This window comes from Petromyzon marinus, chromosome 11, assembly GCF_048934315.1.
Source record: "Petromyzon marinus isolate PM22_M1 ecotype Great Lakes invasive population chromosome 11, UKy_Petmar_22M1.pri1.0, whole genome shotgun sequence".
In the NCBI taxonomy this organism is placed as follows: domain Eukaryota; kingdom Metazoa; phylum Chordata; class Hyperoartia; order Petromyzontiformes; family Petromyzontidae; genus Petromyzon; species Petromyzon marinus.
The window spans coordinates 3,505,094-3,520,468 of record NC_133677.1 but is presented as its reverse complement, the minus strand read 5'-3'; the positions used below and the strand labels follow the sequence as shown (position 1 = coordinate 3,520,468).

The following is a 15,375-nucleotide window of genomic DNA, read 5'->3' as shown; positions in this document are numbered from 1 at the left end:
AGACGAAGACTTCCCCATGCCTTTCAAGTTGTGGAGGTTTTTGACCATACTTCCCCACACTGGTAAGTGCGAGTGGTAAAGTGAGATTTGGGGGGACAGTTGAGTTCAGATATCACTCGCCACTGACGTTCGCCGTGATTGGGAACCGAAATCAGGTCACCGCGAATGACTGCATTCCTGCTCTGCACCCATGCAGCTGATTGCAACTTTTTGAAAACGTGGAAATGCCACTTTGTCCGGCATTGCTTCCCTTGAAATTATAAACAGGGATTTTCTACAACAATTGACGTGCTAACACACACACACAAAAATAAGACCGGAAGTAGGTGGATTGCTTCACTATTCTGGAAAATCACCCAATGATGCTGAATGTAATTATCAGCGAAACGTCGTACTCAAATTGTAAATGTTGTGGATTTACTCTCCAACACACCGGTGGGCTGAAGTAAGTAAACTAACTGGCACGTTTTGTTTACATGACAAACCTTGCTGGCTGTGTCGGGTGGTGAAGGGTTACGACACATTTATACTTACGGGATCTAACCAGAAAACCTGTATTAATAATATTGGTCGCGAAATCCTACGTGTTAGACCAAAGTTCACAGAGCTTAATGTAAATGCTCTGAGGGGACTGGCCTGTAAAGCAACAGGTCTGGTCGGCACACATCCACGCAGGCAGCTGGCGTAGCGTGGTTGGCCTGGGATGCAATTGATGAAATTGGGGCCGCTTTTTATTTTTGCAGTCCGATGCCTCGGCCCCTCCGGCCCAGGCACCCTCGGTTACAGTTGCACCGCCTGCAGACTCGACAGCGACCGTGAATTCTCGAAGCCCAGGAAAAACAACACCCAGGGCTGTCGGCGGTTTCCGTTATTGCTCTTATTTTTACGTTTCCCAACTTTGACGTTGACCGACAGATTTAGATATTTATGTAAAAAAATATATATTTTTGACGTGAGCGAAAACAAAAAAAAAACGCAAAGGGCCCTATGCAACGAGCACAAAGCCGGCAGGGCACGCTTTTACGCGCACTGTATTTTACGCCTTAACGCTCACTTCAGCTTGCGTGTGAAGTCCGCGCACGCAAAGCGTGTGGGGATCGTTGCCGTAACATTCTCCTCGACGGGCAATTTGGAAGGAACGACGGTGGAATTAAAATTGGGTTTCCAGCGCGTGAATAGACGGGCGTTCATCTCGTCACCTCCGTAACGTCTCGTTTGGCGGCTCTCCCCACCTGTGCCCACGCGCCATGCACGGGTCCTGTGACAGCGAGCGATTCACAGAGCGGTGAGAACGGAAGGCGCCCTTGCCCCGCACCTCCGATCAGCACGGTTGGCTACGTACGGTGCGAAAGAAGTTCGACGTATGTACACGTTCGTTTCAATATAATAAAAGAACCACCCGCAGAGAGGTCCCTCCCACCAGTGTCGTCATTTGAGGATGCAGAAAATAGCTCTCTCTCCCTTTTTCCAATGTTTATAATCCTTTCATTAAGGACATGGAAAGCAATACGACGGGCTCGATCTAATTATTGCTGATAACTTTGAATTTCTCCTGAAAGAAAATACCGACGTTTAAAGCTTTAATGTTTCACAAACTTTCTCGGAAGAATGTTTGAAACCTTACCATGCGCTTAGTTGCTTTGAATTAGAAACAACATTTTCTCAGCACACCACGAACGAAATCTTCTACTTTAAAAACAAAATGTTAACGACTTCAAACTTTTCCACGCGACAAAATATTTCCCGCGTCCAACAACACATCACGTCGCAAGTGTTGTTTCGGAAGGGGAGAAAAACATTTTAAATAGCTCGCACGAGTGTGCGAGAGCGTGAGAGAGAGAGAAAGATTTCCGTGCTTTTTCAATCTTGTTTTCCGGGCGTGATCCAAATTTGGAAGCTTGCGTGAGCCCCTCGGCTTAGGAGACCTAATTGTCTCTGTCCCAGAGCGGTGCCTTTCTCTAGCCCCGGCGCGCTCCCGTGTCCGGCCGGGGGCTCCTAAGTGCCCCCTTTCTGCCCGTTTGTTTGTAAACTGCCGTTTCCTGAGCCCGGTGCCCAGCGGAGGCGCAAACAACGCGACCGCGTAAAATGCACACGCGAACGGCACGCCGGTAGGCGCGGCGCTTCTTCTGGGAGAGCCCCTGTACATCGGGCCCAATCGCAGCAAATAGCGGTCCACAAAAGCCATATTTGCGTGACTTTCAGTAAGTGGTCCAATTAGGAGCCAAGCAAGTTTGTATTATGATATATATGTTAAAAACAAGTATTCTTTTTTTTTACCCTTAATAACCCCCTAGAGTGGTATATTTACATCCCTTATACATATCTACACAAACATGCATCTGTGAGACGGAGCAAGTTTATTCTTTGGACAGGGTATTATGTTTTAGGGGGCATCCGGTTGTGAGTTTAAGCAATAATAATAATAACGTCCTCATAATGGTCTGTATTTCAAGCTGTTGCCGCAAAAAAGTACATACTTCACATCAAAGCCTCAGTGCAATGCCACATGGAGTAAGAAGGCTTGCGGTGGGGCTTGTATATCATAAAAAAAACATTCCGGGCAATTAATAATCATTCCAGCATGATTAGTCAGTATAGATTACTGTGAGCAGCATTCATCGTCAACACTGGGAACATGCAATGCTGGAGAGAGAGAGCACACTCACAGGAACACGTTAATGACCTATCTCACTAAGAAATTAGTTAGGTCATTAACCACCTTCCATTTCTCCACATAACAAAAAATAAATACAGTCTACATACACGTATATATTTTAGTCTATTAATATATTGGCCCTCCAGACTCCTGTTCTCATCAGCCATGATCTATCAACAGCTGGATGAGAGCCTCATTGCAATCACATTCACGCAATGCGACAAGCCATCCAGCTACCGCACGCGAGTCACATCCATCTCCGCGGTGGACGTCCTCTAGGGCACAATCCGTCCTTTGGCTGTCACTCCGTCATTAGTCTCGACCACCGGCCATCATCCCCATCCAGCCGACGTGTCCTCTTCTTTACGGTCAATGTGTGACGTCTCTCAATTGCAACATGGCACTCTGATGCGTGGCCTAAATGTTAACCAGCAGCATTTTTTTTTCAAATGAAAAAACTCACGACGGATGTTGCCTTTCCTGTGATTTATTTTCTCTCATTGTGACGTTGCATCACCCAGAAAGCTCCGTTCGTGCACTGCGCTCACGTTGTATCTAAAGATCGGTTGCATTCGTTAGTTTTAATGACCACAGACACCGCATAGTGCATGGAAGCGAATGCACCGCGACATTAAATGATGAGGTCACTGGACCTTCCGCTTCCCACGACGGTCAACGTGACTCTGTTTTTATTCAGGAAGTGGTTATCCTATCAAGAACTGACCACCTACTAAATGAACACACACATGGGTAAATACTGTGCAACAAGAAACACAATATATCATTTAATTTCAAAGGCAAACCAAGAGCACAGTTCGTCACATTCACTCAATTACGGACAAATGTAAGGTTCTCATAATGTGACAAATAGTAATCGTCAGCCATTGTCTATCCACTGCTGGTTGAAAGCCTCCCTCTGCCATCACCATCCCTTAGAGTCCTGCAATACCCACCACATGTCTCACACTTGCCCTTGAGCTCACCATCTCATCACTTCATCTACACTGCCCTTGCCCTTTCCGGCACATTCCCTCCTTTGGATGCCATTAAAGTATAATAATCAGTCTTGTCCACTGAACATCATCCCTTGTCAGTGTTGATGTTTCTGATCCGTATTGTCATAGCAGGCAAATGTGCACCAATTTAAAACTAACCTCTTCAGCCACATTGGTGTGTTGCATTAGTCTTCCGTTTCATGATCAACTTCAATTGACAAAAGCATTCCGTCCGTCTTATTGTTCATCTCAATATTTCGTCATTTGATTCCAGTCCACCTTCAATCATCGGATATATTCTGCTGTTTCCATCTGTGTCCCATCATCATTATCATAAGTCATTGTCTATCCACTGTTGAATTAAAATCTCCCCCACGCCGTCACAGTCCCTTGAGGCTCAGCGCTGCTGCCTGCAATCCGTCTCTCTCCTGCGCACGAGCAGACATTTGTGTCCTGCATGAAATATTTTATCTTGTTAAGCAAACCTTGCGTGCACGTGGCTTTTGTTTTGCTCAGTATTTTTCTTGGGGCAACCTTCTCGGCCTTCTTTCGCGAAATTCTTCAATCATTTCCTGTCGTTAGTTCATTTCCATTATTTTATACATTACTTAGATAATGACTACCAATTTTAGAAATATGGGCACAACACAATAGCCATGATCACGCATTTCCTTCAGTCTTCAAAAGCTGCGCAAACTTGTTTTGAAATGCAATGTCATTTGCTGGCAGGTCCCCATTGCAAAAGATTCATTTCATTATATTCTTTTAACTCTCCGATTAGTTTTTTTGGGTTGTATTGCGTGTTGTTTGGCATGGTGTCCGATGTTTCGGCCCACGTGTCACACAACACGTGGAATAGGTGGTACGACGTCATGCCATACAACGAGCATAAGCTCCCAGAAACCTGAAGAAGCTCCCAGAACATGAAGCGAAACGTCAGGCATCATGCGAACAGCAGGCGGTGCTTCGCAGCTACACATAAAATAGCTATACAGCACAACCGCAAAAAACCTCATTAGTAACATTTTATGCTTAACTTGTGTCTAACATTGCATTGCATTATTGCATTTTGTATCATTGCATTGTTCACAGTAACATTGCATTCTTTACCAGCCCCTCGGCTCACGCAACCCTGCAGCCTGCGGGCAATGACAACCGCTCGATCCTTGCCGACACGAAGGAGACGCAACGTCGAGCCCGGCCGATCCCAACTGCAGCGGCACGACCGGTGCAGTGGATCGTGTGGTGACGACACACGTTGAGACGACACACGTGGTGATGACACACGTGATGACGACACACGCGACGACACACGTGGTAACGACACACGTGGTGACGACCAACGTGGTGACGACACACGTGGTGACGACACACGTGGTGAGTGGTGATCCACGTGGTGACGGCACACGTGACGACACACGCGGTGACGACACACGTGACGACTACACACGTGGTAACGACGCACGTGGTGACACACGCGTCCACCGGGAGCTTCGGCGCGTGCACACAACCTCAGAGCCGTTCCCTCTAAGCCGGTGGGTCACACGCCAGCGCTGAGTGCTCCTCCGCAGGCACCGGTTGCTCGTTGTTTAGCCGGTCGGGGCGCTGGCTGGCGGCACGGGCGGAGATGGCCAGCGCGATAGGCTGGGTGCAGGATGCACGCCGGGTGCGCGCGGACACTGCAGAGCAACCGCAGCGAGACGCCCTCACATAGGGGCCGGCGATCAACATGCCCCATCTGGGGTGATAAGATTCTTTCGTTTGTTTTTTTATATTTTCATCACCATCGTCGTTAATATCAATTGTTAAAACATGTTTTCTTTTTTAAAAGGTTAAATAATCCGGCTTTTTTTATAAGGGGGAAGTGGGGGGGGGGTTTGTTACATTTTTTTGGGGCAGTTATTGTGATTATTAGAGTAAAATGTTATCATTGGAGTGCAGTTTACTGTTTGGCTGCAGGTGGTGCCTTGTCTAGGCCCAGTGTGTTTGCTTCCAAAGCAATGATATTCTTATTCTTGGTTCTTTCGGTAAAGTCACGTAGAAGGGAAACAATAAAATAATACAAATATAAAACAATAAAATTCCCACAATATTCTTGGTTCTTTCGGTAAAGTCACGTAGAAGGGAAACAATAAAATAATAAAAATTTAAAACAATAACATTCTCACAAAAATTTGATGGCAATGATGATAGTGCTGGCGTTGTTGATGAACGTTATGATAACGGTGTTGATGATGCTGGTGATGCTGGTAATGATGGTAGTGATGATGATTAGGATGATTAGAATGTAATGATTCACCGCCCCGATTATTTGATTTGTCATGATATGGGGTTTCACTTTCATTCAAGAATCAAGTATTTTCTTCGTCTCTTCTTTCCTCTATCGTTGGTATTCCTAGTTTTAGTTTCATTCATATAGGGTTTTTTTGGCCATGAGCATACAATTTACATCTATTTAGCACGAACTGTACATGATAAATTCCCACACGAGCAATCTGATGCACGTTTCATGAGCGTTATCTGGTTTAATCAATGAATGGATGCAACAAGACGTGACTAATGATGATGGTAACGATTATTTTCAAAATTACAAAATATTAACAAAATGACAAAATATTAAAACACAATTTTTGGCCAACATGGCCCCTGTAAGCACAACATCATATAAGAGGGAAAATAAACTTTCACCTTTAACTCTTTGACCTCGCAAATCAATCGTGTACGGGGTGATCCGGTCACCCCAACTGTAAAATATGGCCCCATTGATGAAAGAGATAGTCAGATACGCTGCAAACAGGCATAGATGCACGAAAGCTTTTTGAACCATTGTGATCTCCACCTTTGATCGTTTGCGGCTGAACAAAAACAAAATTATCGATCACAATCAATAAATGTTCCCTGGCCATTCTTGGAAATGTGGCAAGGGTTGATGAGCCATTTCAGAAATATATTGTCATTATCGGCAGACCAACGCACACGACGAGTACAGTGGCACACAGACATGCCCAAATTATTATTTTCAGTTCTGCTCCCGTGACGCGTGATCCGAGATACATTTTCCGGCGTGAAGAGTTTCGAACGATCGACTGCAAAGAATTTTTATTTTTATCCCTCGCGATGATTTTGGTTCCATTTTTAGGTACGCTTGCATCGAACTTGGCAATTTCTTATCCATTCAGAGTTGCCGCAAACCGGGGCACTGGACCTTTGTTGGCGGTTATTAGTCGCCGGGCAATCACCGTGTTTGAGAAATCTGCGCGACGAAGAATTGAAAGAAATTATATTGTGAGTCATCGCCCTCGACACTTTTGTTGTTGTTGTTGCGTTGTCACTCGGTGCCAGATTCAACGTCAGTGCGAGACGCAAAAGAAAAATCATTGGGCAGTTGAACGTGACGTTTTTATAACAACAACAACAAAAATAACTTCAAAGTGCAAGTCAATCGTTTGATAAATAGCAACAACATAAAAACTCAGCAACACCTCCTTAAAAGAAAAAAGAAAACTATAATATATAAGCAGTTAGTTTGTGATTGTCCTGGTAAGCAATTTCTCATTAATGTTCATCATTGCGTACCTGTTGACAGCATATACGGTATCGCTATCTTTTGATTTAAAGCTTTCGTGACTGCAGTAATTCATATTCTTAGCTCTTTCGGTAAAGTCACGTTGACTGTTTGCGTTATGGTCGAAACGTCGTGAGAAATTTTATTGTTTTATATATTTTATTATTTTTTTGTTTCCCTTCAACGTGACTTTACCGAAAGAGCTAAGAATATGTATCTCTATCTCTTGGAAAGGGAGACCTGTATATCAAAGTTCCATGAATATGCTGCAATAAACATGTCACGACATACGTACGTACATACATACAAAAAGCTGGAGCGAAAATAAAACACTTGAACATGAATGAGACTTCCCCATGGAAATGTGATCAACACAAATCACATATATGCGAGGTGTAGAATATCGCCTGTACCGTCGCAAAGACGGTAACGAAATAGAGCATCACACCTTATTGGGCTCTTCCTGTTGAAATAAATTAAATAGATATCGAATGAGTCATGTTGGCGAACACAATTTAAAATGAAGACACAGGCATACACCCGGCCCTTTTTGAGTGGCATATTTGTGCCACTAAGGAGCCACACGTCTGTAAAATTTGACTTGACATTTGCACTTTAAACGAACTGACTTGGGCCTGTCTGTGGATCGAATTGATCTTTGCGGCGCTTCGAAGGTTATATCATCACGTGCTTGGGAAGGGTTTCCTCCGGGTGGCTCCGGTTTTCCTTGGGCATGAAGCCGCTCATTAATAGCGTCGATCAAACATCCCAGCGTCGCGGGAGCCTCCAGAAAACAAGCGTCGGAGGCGCCTCGGTGAGGGCCTTCCGGAGTAAACAAAGGCCGCTGTGTCGTAAATATTGCGTGGCACGCACATAAGTGGCGATTACGCACAATTTAAGATGCCGCAAATGATTACGGTTCGAAACATAACAACGTGCGCGCAACGTATACGCGCAACGTATACTCGCAACATGTACTCGCAACGTGTACGCGCAACGTGTACTCGCAACGTATACTCGCACAGACTCGTGCCTTCTCGCAGCACACAGAGTCATTCTTATCTGCGGAATGGCAGCATTAACAGCTTCCCCCAAATGCCATGTAAATGAAAATTGATATAAACAGCTCCGGTCGGTGACCTTCCTGCTCCCCGCAATCTCAGTAGGTGGTCTCCCGAAATAGCCAGGAAATGCAAGCAATTCATGTTTAAGGAAAGCGTGCATCGTGGGCACACGGGCTGGTGGGTGGGAGTGGGGGGGGGGGGGGCGAGGAGGGGCACTGCACACTGCGGGAACCTGAGTAAACAGATGCAAACAACAACAATTCGGAGAAATCCATTCTATTGTGCAGACATGAAACCATAAATAGTTCGACTGCAGGCACCAAACGGAGGTTATTTTCCGGTGCCGGTGATTAAATGCATGAACATTTACCATAAAATGTTAACATACACACGCAGCACATGAATATAAATTAATAATAAAAGGAAATCCAGGAGTGGATTCTTGAATCTATCGGTATGGAGTTGTAAGTGTTTTGCCCTCGTACGTATGGCGGGGTTTCTCCAAGCAATCCGGTTGCCTGCAACATGAAGCGAAACACGAATAAAAACGGCGAGCGACAAACATTCCAATGTTGAAGGACTCCTCGTGAAGATAAGCCCCCAAGTCAGGTGGGGCTTTCCTGGGTAAATAACGGACATCATAATTGCTTAATTTTTGTTTGAGTGGGACAGATAATATTCACTTGACGCGTCCGTCGCGTGGGATCCGAGGCTTAGTGACCTCCGCATAAATATGGACGATGGAAAATACACATTTGGCACAAAAACAACAATCCAGAAAGCAAACAGCACTCCGTGAATGAAAGTCCTTAACAGATGCTACCCATGAAGTGGGGTCAACTTGGCATAATTCATAGTCGCAGTTTATTCCATTGCTTTTTTTTGTTTATCTTCATCTTTTTTTTTATCAAAACTTCAATTTGTCATCTTTTATGGAGGGCGTACACAGAAACTGAATTTCCATTGGGACAAAGCTGCCTAATGTGAATACAAATCACGGCCAAAATTCATAAGCCGCAACCTCGATTTGACTGTTTGATGTTGCTTTGGTTAAAAAGCCAATATTTACATTTTATGTGTGGGTTCAAAAGAGAGACCAAGGCCTTTCGCGTTGCACATTCTAAATTTAATCCCCTCCTCAATATCACTCAGAGGTTCGGTGACACGGTAATACTGCTGCCTATTGCCAAGCACGTGAGCCTTTGGGCGCACACGGGTCCTATAATGATCTCTGGCATTGTAATGACGCATCATTTCCTCGATTAAAATGAAATGCAAAGCATCCATCAAATCGCACAGTTGAGAATTGTATTATGTACAATGTATGTGTGTATGTACTCCTTTAGCACAGTACGTAGCCAACCGTGCTAATCGGAGGTGTGGGCACCAAATATATACAATTGACATGTCAACGTTACATACAGCATTATGCAGCATGCAACCCTGTTCAAATCATGGGTATAAAAAAAAACCCCACCAATAATTCAATACAAGTGCGGATTTTCAGGTTGGGCTGCGTGTCTGGGCATTTCTTCTCTCAAGCTCTTGCCACACACTCTACCGTAACACTACTGCGGGGCATATTCGAAAGGTGGCCAATTCAACTCCTGAAGATGCCCCGCAGAAGTGCGTGACAAAATATTGTGAGAAGAGTTGTTAAAAAAAACGCAGCCCGCACTGAAGAGAACAAGCTGGGATGACCAATCGATCGCGAGAACGAACGTATACGTGGTAAATGAGCAATAGAAACCCGAACAATAAGGATTCATCGCATCGCAGGGGTGGTCGGGGCGGGCGGGTGGATTATTCCAGGCCTGCGTCTTAACGCATCGTCCAACGATAACAAAAAAAACGTGAACACAATTGAGCCTTATGATGGGACCCCGGGGAACCAATAAGCCCCCAGCTCTCGCATAAACTGCGTTGCGACGTAATTTTACGTCTGTTTAAGGCGAACGACACGGAAAAAATATTCCTCTCGATGAGCTCTACACGATCCGCTAACAAAAGTTTTAAAGTTTTGTTTCTTCCTACGCATTCGTCCTCGCCACTGCGCTTGGACGACACGACAACAGAATGATCCGCGCCGGGTGGGTCGCGGCGTTTATGTGCGCAGTGGGACGGAGTCGCCAAAAATAAATTCAATAATTATGATTTTGACTTCCGATTATTCGGCACCCCGGGGTCCCGCCATAACGTTCAATTGTCACGCGCGACTATTACCGTGGAATCGCCGCACACACGTGGGCGAGCTTCTTGCGAAGCACATTGGCAAGAATATAATTCAATGATCCCACACATAGACATCAGACTATAGCTTCCGGGGGTTGAACTGTGGATTCGTACATATGTCTGTCCCTGTTTCTGCGCTAAATGAGTAGAAGATACTTAAAAAGGCAGCTTCCCTGGCCTGAAATCCTCCTGTCGGGCAGATACGACACAAGCCCATATGGTAAATCTGAACATTTGTTATGGTGTACTGTTATGAGTCCAGTCTATCATGAGCACACGCTGACCACACAGAGAAAGCTCTATGGACTAATGCTCAAAATTGGCTCGGACTTGAGGGTGGACCCCGAAAATTAGCCCGTAACTGGATCCCAACTCATCAGGCCGGAGATCCCAAAACTGCGCTGGCCATATTGCACGTTTTGTGCACGGGTAGAGAAGATTACCATGCGCAGTGGATCTCATTTGTTCAGGGGTCATTTGGAGACTCATTCGGCTGATAGGTGGAAAGATATTAAAGACACGGAAGGGAAGGAAGTTCATTTCATGTTTCACCCAAAATGTTCCGCGACAACATTCGTAAGAATTGTATTACAATACATTTTTGCGTGCTCACGGCCAATGCTGTGGAGGCAGGGCACTTACTAACAACATCTGGTCAGTGAAAACTTGTTTAACATGTCTCGCTGTGCTGCTGATGAGCCCCAGAAGGGTCCAAAGCTGTGGCGTTTGCATGTTTAAATCAAGCGATGCTGGTTGTATATAAATCCGAAGGCCAATAAGCCAATAGACATTTCACGTGGAGATACAGAACAGAAGGTGATTTATGTAATTTACTATCTGGAAAGTGAGTTGGCGTAACTATACGAACGATGCTCTTGGCTTCACATCTAATGCCTCCGTACCCCCTGCTTGCTTGGTTTTCCTCCCTGGGAATCGTGAGGAATTCATCCGAAAAATGTGACCCACATGTGGGCTCGGATTGGAATCCCCAACACCAGGGTTTATCGCACTTTTGGCAATTGCACAGTTTCCTCGGAATACATCTCAGTGTTCTCTCCGCATCACTTTAATGACGTATTTTTGAAAGGCTGTGCAATTAATGCGACCGTGAACCCGGCGACCTGAGTTCAATCCCCAACCACAGCTATCATCAGTGGCGAGTAATATCTGAAGGTCAAACAGCACTCATGACCGACATTTTAAAAGGGTTGTAAAGTTCATGGAAACCTTTATTATATATTTTAACTAAAAAGTAGCTGGTGCTAAAAAAAAACATTCCGACCATTGCTATTTACTATTTTGGGCAGCTGCTATTACATTACAATTCCGCCTTTCCCAACCAATAACATACACTCCTTTTTATTTCACAGTTTACCTTTTAATGTGCATCCCCGTAACGTGTTGGCGTTTCCCATGAAGATCGCGAGATTGAGCGGGGCCCTTTTTTCCCCGCTGGAATCTAAGATGAGCTCACGGTGGGCAGGTAACGCTGAAAAGACAGAGGGCATGAGGAGAGGGGGGGGGGGGCACGAGCGATAACGCTCACGGGTGGGGGAGCAGTCCGTGATCGCTGATAACATCTGCCTTCGTGGTCCCACTTTCAGCCGCGGCTCCCAACAATGATTGTTGGCCCGCCACGTCCGAGTGCGATGGGACGAGTCGGCCCTGCCGGGTGTGTGGGTGGTTGACGTTGTGTTGGAGAACATCGGTCTCGTGTTCACTGGGTCGATGAGTTTGACTTTTTTATTTTTTTTTCACAGCGATTGACTAGAGATAGCCCAGGAAAACTTATTTTATCAACTATATTACCGTATTTTCTGGATGATAAGGCACACCTTCCCCCCCCCCTCCCCTGTATTTAAAAGCAAACGTTAAGCACGAGTGCTATCATCCACTCGGTGTGTATGTGTGTGTCTGCGTGTGGGAAGTGGCAGGGTAGTGATTAGCGCGCTGTGCTACGAACCAGGCAACCCGAGTTCGGTTCAAGCTCACGGCCAACACCAGTGATGAATATCTGAACTGGTGCTGGGCCTCCCCTAGGTCGACTCAGCCTGAAATGAGTACCTGGTGCGATGTGTAAACATCACCACTGGGGATACAAAGGCGGCCGGGCGTGGTGCTGGCCACCCACCCTTTCGTGTGCCGTTCCGGCCTTCATAGGTGCTCGCAAACAGCACTTGCCCCAACAGTCTGTTGAGGCTATGCGGGGGAACTGCGTCTTTGTCTTTCGACCATATTTTTGTCTAACTTTAATGACCCCGGGGCACAGGGTGGGGATGTGCATCCTTATTTTTTTCGGAGCGCCTTACAATCCGGGGAATGCGGTCGAAATACTTCCGCGGCGAAAAAAAACCCCGGGACACCGGTTGGTGAGCGACGATGCCTGCAGTGGCTCCCCCCGCAAAAGTCCAATCGGAGCGCGACCCCCCGCGCACTTCACGCGAGGTGCGACCACAGAAAGAGTTTCTCCCGGAGCGAGGCTGCCAGCCCTCGCTCACGTCGCAAGCGGCCCACGGAGTGGCAGGCAGCTCGCACGCCGGTGGCACCCCAGGCAGCGGCCACTGCAGTCGAACAACGGCTCGTGTCACTACGGACCACGTTGTTTGCCTTCGTTGGCGCGCTCGGGTTGCATTGGATACGACTTGGACTCTATTAATCGGGCAGTGGCAGTTCGCGGCACATTCCTAAACGCGCTTACGTCCTCTCTGATATCACTGTGGGACAATGGCCCAGGTTCCAGAATGGTGAGGGCGGCGGATGCCTGATATGAAGGCTCCACCATCCGTGTCAGAAACTCACAGTGCAACCGTGAAACAGCAACGTCCCCGTAAGACACATGACCACACACGCTGTCGGCTCACTGTTCGCGATCACCGGCTTACCCTTTGATATCACCGTCGGCTTACTGTTTGACAGTTTATCGATCCACTGCTGGACGAAAGCCTCCCCGATCTCTCGCCACCATGCTCTGTGCAACGCGTCATCCGTGCCCTCCTGCGCACGAGCTGAGCTTTCTGTTCCACCTTCACTGGTGGTTGTTTTCTCTCCTTTGCCTACCATTCCATGACCAGTCTTGTCCATCGGTCATCATCCCCCTATCGCGATGTGTCCTGGGCAGTGCCGGATTATCCTCGTAGCACAAGTATCTACATATGTAGTAGTAGCTACGGGCCCCGTACTTTCAAGGGTCCCCCGCGCTAAATGCTTTCAAGCTATCAATTCCGGTTCAATGATTCTGCACTTGCTCTATGACTATAGTACTATACCGCCTTCAACTTCTACGAACGACTGGGTGTTTAAGGTTAGCGATTTGTCGTATTATCTGGCTGTATAGCAAATAAAAAAAATGCAATTACTTGACTGTGCAAGTTAACAATTTGTGTTTTAATATTTACGTGTTTTCTTTTTTTTATTTAAGGCCCCTTTATAACAAATGCTACAGGCCCCGCACTAGCTTAGTCAGACACTGGTCCTGGGCACGCACGAGCTGACCTCATCATCAGGGTAATAACTGTGCACTAAATGTATCTCTCATTCCATGAGCTGTCAAGGGGCGGTTGTCGCCAAAAGGTAGATTGTGACTAAAACGCATTTCTTTGCTTTGTTAAAGCCTGCGCGAGATTGAGACTGCTTACAGACGAGTAGCCTGGTGTACCTTCCTCTCTGAACCGAGGCTACCCCTACCAGCACCACCTAACGCCACGAACGCCTCCTCAGCCGCAGCCTCCACCTCGCCCCCTCCACCCTTAGTCACTACCCCGTCCCCCATCACTTACCTTGACATTTTGTACCGCAGTCGGTAAGCATTGTCAAGCGCCTTGACGAAAGGCGCTTTATAAAAAACCAACACAGAGGATAGAATGGAGGTGCACTTTATACGCAACTCATGCAGTGCAACGACAAAGAAAAAAAACACATCTCCGTCACCAACGCGTTTGAGAACGACCCAAAAAAACTCCCTCCCGTGTCTCGCCCGCGTCAACAACAAAGACGGCTCCGAACGGGCGCGGGCCCGTGCCGTTTTAGCGCACAGCGCCGTGGCGTGCATGAGCGCGGGGTTAAACCCCGGCTGCTCGATAGATGGTGGGAGATAAGGGGGAGCGGGGCTGGGGCTTTAAAAAAAGGAGGAGGAGAAGAAGAAGAAGAAGAAAAAAAAACAGAAAACGATGCGATCTGCAAAAGTTCAGGAAAAAAGGGGTGAGCGCGTATAATCCTTCGTTATCGAGCGCTGCCGCCCGCATTCGGTCTTGGGGAGTCGCATCCCCGAAGGGGGCCAAGGCGGACACAACGTGAACACGACAGGAAGTCCACTCACTGGGCAGTCCGGCCAAACCCAATGTCACGCTCTTGGGCTCTCAATAATGCGTGACAATGAAGTGAAGTTGACATTGAGCTGCTTCAAACCTTCGAAACCAAGCGGGTAACGTACCCAGCGGACCCTCGCAATTTTTCCGTTCGTGGCCAAAGGACAACCCCACCACGAGCCCAGAGGGATCTTCCCGTGGGAGTGTCCCACTTCAAATTGCCGAGCGGTGTGTGTGCGTGCGTGGAGAGTCGCGGTCAGCGCTACGCTGCGCTACGAACCCGGCGACCCGAGTTCGATTCCCGCTCACGGCCAACACCGGTGACGATTAACATGAACCGGTGCTAGGCCTCCCCCTAGGTCGACTCAGCCTCAAAATGAGTACACCCGGAGCGGTGTGTAAGCATCGTCGCTCGGGAGACAAAGGCGGCCGGGCGTGGTGTTGGCCACCCACCACCTCGTGTGCCGTGCCAGCCTTCATAGGTGCTCGTTAACAGCACTTGCCCCAACAGTCTGGTAAGGTTACATGGGGGACCTTTGTCTGTAAAGCAGGCTACAGC

General features: G+C 47.0%; 1 long non-coding RNA gene across 1 annotated transcript in view; it reads left to right on the top strand.

The window, feature by feature from the left end:
• LOC142924272 (uncharacterized) overlaps nt 1-15,375 on the top strand; it is a 31,743-nt gene that overhangs the window by 2,933 nt on the left and 13,435 nt on the right. Inside the window, exon 2 of the long non-coding RNA XR_012941455.1 lies at nt 3-62. This is a non-coding gene — a long non-coding RNA (uncharacterized LOC142924272). The remainder of the gene's footprint in view (nt 1-2; nt 63-15,375) is intronic.